The following is a 7,525-nucleotide window of genomic DNA, read 5'->3' on the forward strand; positions in this document are numbered from 1 at the left end:
GGGAGCTGCCCTTCCCCCATCCCCGCACCCCTCTCCAAACGAGCCACTCACGGCACCATCCTGTACCCTGCCCCAGCTGAGCAGTGCCTGTTGGCGCCCCTTCGCTTTGGTGCCTGGGATGGTTGTCCTGCTTGCCGCCCCCGCCCTCCCCCTTTTTTGCTGCGGCACTGGTAATGTCATGAGCTGACCTTGCAGAAATATTTGGGAGCTAATGTCAAGTTCAAGAACTGGATTTTTTTGAAAACAGTTTATTTTTTAGTGTTGCAGATAACATGAAAATTGCCATAACTGGAAGAAACGAGAGAAGTTGTTTTTTTCTGAAGTCTTACTGTGTAGATTTAAAAGCACTTTTTACAGAATCATTTTCCCTCTTTGTTCCTGTAGAGGTGAAATGGACTAGATGAGCTTTTTGTGGGTTAGTCATTCTACCACAACAGGGAAGGTTTTTTTGATTGTTTGTTTTTTTGGGGTTTTTTTTTAGTCTAAAAGGGTTCATTTAAACTGTAGTTCTGTAATAGCAAGTCTGCAAAGGTTGAGAACTGCTGACTTAGAAAATTATGCATGTAACAATGTTTTCATCCAGTTTTTTAACGGTTTCTTTCATGTTTTGGGATTGCTTCTCCCATGCTGATATATGTTCAAGTTTTGTTTTCCAGAAGTCCTTGATAGGCCTTCCCTCTTCCCAACCCCCAAAAAGAAATGCACGCTTAAATATATCTTTTAGAGGTAATCTGATTAAAATGCAAACCCACAAGCCTTTTAATATCTATTTTGCACCATTCTGAGCTTGAAAAGATGTGGCAAAAGCTTTTGTTCTAGGGCAACAGATTTTCCAATCGCTGTTAGGTAGTTAGAGCACTGTAATCCAGTTTGATAAAACTGATTTTTTTTGTGCATCAAGTTGCACCAAAGTACTGTATTAGTAAGGATAACTATTTATTTTAGAAAACCAAGAAGTCAAATGATGTGTGTGTTCCTAGAAATGTGGTACAGCTTGAACATACTTTTCCTGTTTGATTTAGCAGTATTGGAGAGGGAATGAGTCTGTATCTTTCTGTGGGCATGATCCTGCACCCGTTAATTAAATGGTAAAATTTTGACTTCAGTGTTGCATGCTCAAGATGCATTATGTGCATGGGTAGAATGAAAGTGTAGGAAATAGGCATCTTTGGTCCACTTCTGGACATCACTGTGGCTTCTTCTCAAATGTTCCCCGTCTCTGATTTTGATACTTCCGTAGCTTGATGTACAGTGACTAGAAAACTTAAAGCATGGAGTATAGTCAGTGCTCTTATGCAGTGCTTAAATTTCACACTTTCTGATTTCACCCAACTGACGCTAGCACAGCTTCACGTGCAGCAGTTTGTCACATTGCTCTGGAAGGGGGTGGTGGGGATATAGGAGATGAGTAGCTGTGTCTGAATTCCATAGGCAGCATATCAGTTCATCTTCCCACCTATCTATCAGACCGTTAAACAAATTGGCACTTGTGCTTATTTCAAGGAATGTCAAATAATACCTTTTAGCTGGAGATTATCTTTTATGAAAAATCTGCCAGCTTCTTCGCCAATGGGGAGGAGCCCTCTAGCACTTCAAATTGGCACAGAAACACTTATTGACTATAGCATAACTGTGCCTTGGAGAAACACAGTGGATGTAACTACTAAAAAATCATTTCCAAGTAAACAAATGCTGCTTTTATTCTAACGGAATCATCTGTTACCATGCATGTAAAATGTCTCTTGTCTCAAATAATTATATACATTAGAGATGCAAAAGGCTTGTTAGAGATCTGGTCCTTTCACCTATCAGTATTCCTCCCTCTTCCATCCTCTATCCTTTCATCTGGCCCAAGGTGCCCACCAACTAATTGTACCCCACCCAGGCCTTCTGCCGCGAGGGTGGGAGTGAGCTACCCATGTATACACCCCCACCCTGCCAGCAAACCCTATTTTGCCTCGCTCCTGCCCTCATGGGTAGAAGGTCCTAGCCCGGCCAGTACACAGCTTCTGGGCAGGGCTACTGGAGCCACTGCGGGACCTGCTTGGCTTCCCTGGCATCCCACTCGTTCGGGGCACCAGGAGGGAAAGGGGCAGGGGCAGGAGTGTGGGGAGGGGGAGCTGCAGCTGGGCAGGAGCATGGGGCTGGGGCTGGCAGCAGTGTAGAGCCCTCACCCAGGGGGAGGCAGCAGCATGGAACTCAGGTGGGCAGGGTGCAGGTGTGAGGAAGGGTGGGGGGGTGTGGGTACTCCCCACATTTCCTCCATTGCATGCAGTGGCAGCAGCAACAGCAGGCAGGGGCACTCGGGGCACTTGTGCCCGGCACAGATGCTGGTGTTCAGTAATGTGAGGCTTTGGCCAGTGCTGCACCTAGGGCTACCTCTATCACCTCTGCGCATGTGCAGCCCCTGCACTTGCGCAGCACTGGAGGGAAGTGCTGGATCCCACTGCCTTCCCTGCCCCCTGCTGTGCAGGTCCTGGGACTCTGCTGAAAGTGGAGAGGAGCCCCAGCCCCTGATTCCTTATGGAGTCCCGGGACCTTTGTGGCAGGGGACAAGGAAGGCAGTTGGCTTCTGCGTGTGGGGCTTCCCTCCGGTGCTGTGCAAGTGCGGGGGCTGTATGTGTGTGATAGAAGCGATCGTCGCTGTGAAGTGCGGTGGTGGCTGGAGCTGCAGACCGTTGGGCATGTATGCCCCCGCCTGCTGCTGCTGCTGTACCCACCAGGGGGTTTTTTATGCCCCCCCCTCCCAAGGAGCTGAAACCCAGTTGGGATCCTCCAGCTCTACCCCTTCCCCAGCTGGCACGGTTGAGGAGTAGATGGGTCTGAGATGATCCCATCTCAGCTCTGAGCTGCGGGAACACAAAGTGCCCAGGTGGGTGCTTTTCCCCTGTGCCATGCTGACTCTGGTGGGGGGGGGGGGCAGGGGTCAGTGCAGGTGAGGGATGGATATATTCCTTTCCCTTGGACTCTTCCCCTCAGAGGCTGATGGCTGGGGAAGGGGTGGGATGGGGTTGATCCCAGCCTGGGTGGGAGCGGGGGGTGGTGGGCCAACCTGTGGTGGGTGTTCCCCTTCCCTTGCTGACACTGGCTGCCAATTAGGCCTGGGCTGCTGGTTCAGCACCGTTAGATAGCCTGGCCACGAGGGATGGTGCACATGAGCACCCCCAGGCTTCTGGTGCATGGGAGTACCCCCAGGAATCTGGCTTGGCCCAGTGCCGGCTTCTGCCTGTCTTGGCCACCCAAACACTGAACATCACTTCAGTTTGTTACCGGTTCAGTCTAGACTGACTAATTGGGGAGGGGTTGTAATACAAGAAAATAGCACAAGCTTTTGTGAAAGCAGGCTTATATCATTAGAAAGCAGATTATAAGAAGGACAGAGAAATTAAAATACAAAAGACAAGGGAAGTGGGGAGGGATGAGGGGACAGGGGCACTGGGAAAGACAAGTAAATGAGTAATAAACCCATGGGGGGGGGAAAAGGGGGTCCAAAAACTAATCCAGGTAATGAAGTCATCCCTGTTTAAACCAGACTTAATGCAGTCCAGTTTGTAGATGACTTTTTTCCTGCAGTTTCCTGTTCAAACTGTTCTTAATTTTTTTTGCTTGAGAACAGCAGTCCTGAGGTCAGCAGTACAGTGTCTAGGGAGGTTGAAGTGTTCTGCCACCAGGTTTTTCAGAACATAAATGTACCTGTTTATATAAAGTAGATTGATTTATTGCACTCATGAGGGTCCTCCCCTTTGGCCCTTTTTTAATGAAAGTTCAGCGTAGAAGTAAATTGAAGAATGGCAGTAAAGATGAGAAAACTATGTCTACTCTTTATTCTTTAACCAAAAAATGTTCTAAGTTTTATTGCCATTGGCCAAGAATGACCATGATTGTAATAGATATCATCACTCTAATTGCAGTAGAGGCAGGATTCAATCCCAAGCTTGTACATGTTCAAATAATGATAGTTTTGCTATTTGTTTTCTTTTATTTCTGTTTTAAGATGTAGTTGATATGAATGTTTCATTTTAAATCTAATGAGATTATTTCAGAATGGTGGGTTTATTACTGTCTTTCAGCAGTTTCAGTAATTATTTAGAGTACAGGTTTCAGAAACCATTTAAAAACTACTCTAATTTAGTTAATGTTGTTTTGAAATTGTTATGATTAAATATTGCTGTGACTGTTGGGGGGAGAGAGAGAAAAATGAAGAAAATTGCTTTGGTATGTGAACCCTTAACTCCCGCCTAGCCTTCCCTCCTTTTATTTTATTACTACTATTTTTTTTTTTCATTTTTGCTCAGTCCTACCTTGACTTCATGTGGGCTGTTTTCAGTGAGGTATTCCTTGTTACCTGTAAGGATACAGGAATTAAGCTCTCTATTGTCAGAATGACCCTTTTCTTTTGATATTTGAAATTGGCCACATCATGTCCCTTTTTCTTGTTGTCACTGTGTTCGATAGGCAGCTTTGCCTGGGTAAATATAGAAATTGTGATGGGTAGAATTTCCTGTAGATAATGCCATGTAGGTCTAGTTAACTGGTTTATGATTTAATATGGAGATGGGGTCTTATTCCATTTATCTGGACTATGCATATTTTAGTTATTACTGTGGTACTCACATTTCAAACATTTCAAATTGTTGCTGATTTAGAAATAAGTAGTTAGGTTCAGCCACTTACCAGATATAAAAAAACTATCAGCATGCTCTGCAATAAGACAGATCAGGTCAAGGAAGTGCTGTTCCTGAACTGTAAGTCAGATTGAAAGAGCAGGCTTCTGGGGACATCACTTGAAGAACAACAACTAAATCATCCAGACATTTCAAGTCTGTAAATGCAGGTTATTTTATATATCTGCTTTCAGAGGGATTCTGTATCTTTCCTTTTGCCTGGGAATCTGTTTGGAGAGAACTAATTGAATTATTTTCTCCTTCCTATGGTATAGAAATAAATAAAATTTCCCCACAGTTTCTCCAGGGGAATAAAGGACAAAAATATTTATTTTAAGAAAACAAACTTCTAAGCTAGGAGGGCAGGTTTACGCGGACAGACTCTTTGTGTACCTGCTTGGGGCATATTTGTGCTGGTATCAAACCAGAAGTGGTTGTGTTTTAAGATTTTAATCAACCAGGAAGCTTAATAGTTTTGTTTATAATCAGACTTGTATTACTACCTGACTTGGGAAAGCTGATGCCAGGAGTGGGGAGTAATAAGCTGTACCTCTTACAAGTCCCTTGTGCCTTAAAATTTATTACCAGGATATTTAAAATCTTTCAAGTTAAATTATGCTTCTCTTTTATACTGTTTTGTTTGCTTTTTGGAAAGGATCTTCACTGTAGTTCTGTAATAGTAAGTCTGGCTAAAACACCCAGCTCGTGTCTTTCCTCATGTCTTGTAAAGAGGAGAAGGACCTGTGGGCAAAGGCCCCTTAATCTCTTACCTTAGTGGTGGCTTGGTACTGGGTAAAGAAGGGAAAAGTAGTGTCACCTCCAGTCCTGCTCCTGGTATCTCCCTGAATCTTGGTTCTAGTTGAGGGCAAAGCGCATGTTTGGGGAAGTGGCTTAAGTTGCATGTGCTAAAGACCACATTTATTAGCAGGTTGGTCTCCATTGGGGGCATTTGATGTAGATCTGTTATTCTAAAAGAAGTGGGGCAGGGGCACCCATTTTACATTTATGGTTCAGAAATGTGGATTACATATACTAGGCACATCAGGACACTGAACGGCTTCTATTTGAGATGCCTGCACAAGATCCTGAGAATAATTGGGAAGGCAAAATGCCAAACATAGAGGTACGTTGGCATGCAGGACTGACACTTAGAAACCACCATCAGAAGAGAAGGTTGTGATGGCTCGGCCATGTCAGGAGAACCGGAGATCATATTCTTAAGAATATTTTGTACAGTGAGATTCAAGATGGCTCTAGAAAGTGGAGTTGCCCTTTATGGCAGTACCACAATGTGTGCAAAAAATATGAAGTCATTCAACATCAATGTCAAAAGCTGGGAGGAGTGCACAGAATCCCATCTAATCTGGAGGGACCTTCTGGTACTTGGTGCAGCTCGGCATAAAGCGGCTTTGATCTAGAGAATGGAAGTAAAGTAAGAAAGAAGAAAGCAGTGTGCTGCAAACTTGCGCTCCAACTCAGACAGCACATGGATCTGTGAAACTTGTAACAAGCGGTGTCATTCTTGGTTTGGATTTGTCAGCCACAATCTGAGTCATCGGGCATCTGACTAAACCTTTAATGTGTACACCATGATCCAGAGGATTGATGGTTGCCATGAAAACTCAAACCTTTATTCTTTCCCTCGCACCAGCGAGTTCTCCAGTAAACGCCTCTAGTTCAATGGCAGTGAATTTTAACATGCTGCAGGCACACTTGTTTGTAATTACAAATGTTTATTTTTTATTCCAGGTCGATATCTAGAATAGAGAACAAATGTTATTGTACTCTATCAAAGTTAGTCCTGGGTAACATTTGCAAAAACACCCAAAAGTTTTTGATCTAGGAACAAGCTGCTTTCAAACTACTCTTAGGACTTGAACACATCACTAACACTAATATAACGTGCATTGATTTGCTAATCTGCTATAATTTAGCAGCATTCCAGAGTGGGTAGCTGCTGCAGCAGGTCTAGTTACAGCACCTTGCCATTAGGTAACATGGAGGCCAATAGTAGCCTGGTTGCATTGACCAAACAGCTAACCTAGGATAGAAACAGACACATGACACGTACTCCAAGTATAGGTATTGGCTCTCACTCCTTGGCTTTTCCCGTTCAGATTACAGGGGTGAATTCACCCAAATTTAGCAAGTTACATGATATAAGATCATGTTTTTTGTGCCCACTCCTTGCTTATGTCTGTGTAAGAGTGGCTTATTCCTTTATAAACCTGTGTCCACGTTCTTAGATGGTAAATTGAAGCAAAACAGCTTGTAGTGGGTTTCATTTTTTTTCTAAGTTTCTTTCATCTTTAGGCCTGTTTCAGTAGTGTACAGCCCCAAACAAAATTACCGTTATGAAATAAAAGCTGTCTTCTGATATTTCCCTCCCTCCTTTCTTTCCAGCGAAAAGACTACAGCTTCTGTTTTGGAGTACAGTATACTGAATGCACTTACCCAGTTTTGTTTAAACCAAACATATACCTGAGGAATAAAGATATATTGACTTGTGCTCATTTTTGCTGGCTAACTGCTGTAACTAAGAAAAATATTATAGGGTTAAGCGTAATCAGTAACTGTTCTGTAACTAATACCTTTTTCTTTTGGGTTAAAACCATTTATAAAAAATCCCTCCTCCCACTGGAAAAACCTGAAACCACATGGTCTCTTTAGCCTGAGTGTAATTTTTGAAGTTGGTTTAGTTCCTTAAACAACTTGATTATTTCTAATGCAAAATCCGTATTGAAACTGTAACCAGCCTAGGTGCAAAATCTGCTTCCCCACCCTTGTGATGCTGCTGCTGGAAAGCCTTTAACTTGCTAGTGTTTGGAAGCCCCCTTCCCCCTCTTCTCCCCCCTCCTTCC

At 43.6% G+C, this 7,525-nt stretch overlaps 1 protein-coding gene across 1 annotated transcript in view; it reads left to right on the forward strand.

Moving 5' to 3' along the window:
• Positions 1 to 7,525, forward strand: part of CACUL1 (CDK2 associated cullin domain 1) — a 76,714-nt gene that overhangs the window by 28,948 nt on the left and 40,241 nt on the right. The window lies entirely within an intron of this gene.

This window comes from Alligator sinensis, unplaced genomic scaffold (assembly GCF_000455745.1).
Source record: "Alligator sinensis unplaced genomic scaffold, ASM45574v1 scaffold527_1, whole genome shotgun sequence".
Classification (NCBI taxonomy): domain Eukaryota; kingdom Metazoa; phylum Chordata; order Crocodylia; family Alligatoridae; genus Alligator; species Alligator sinensis.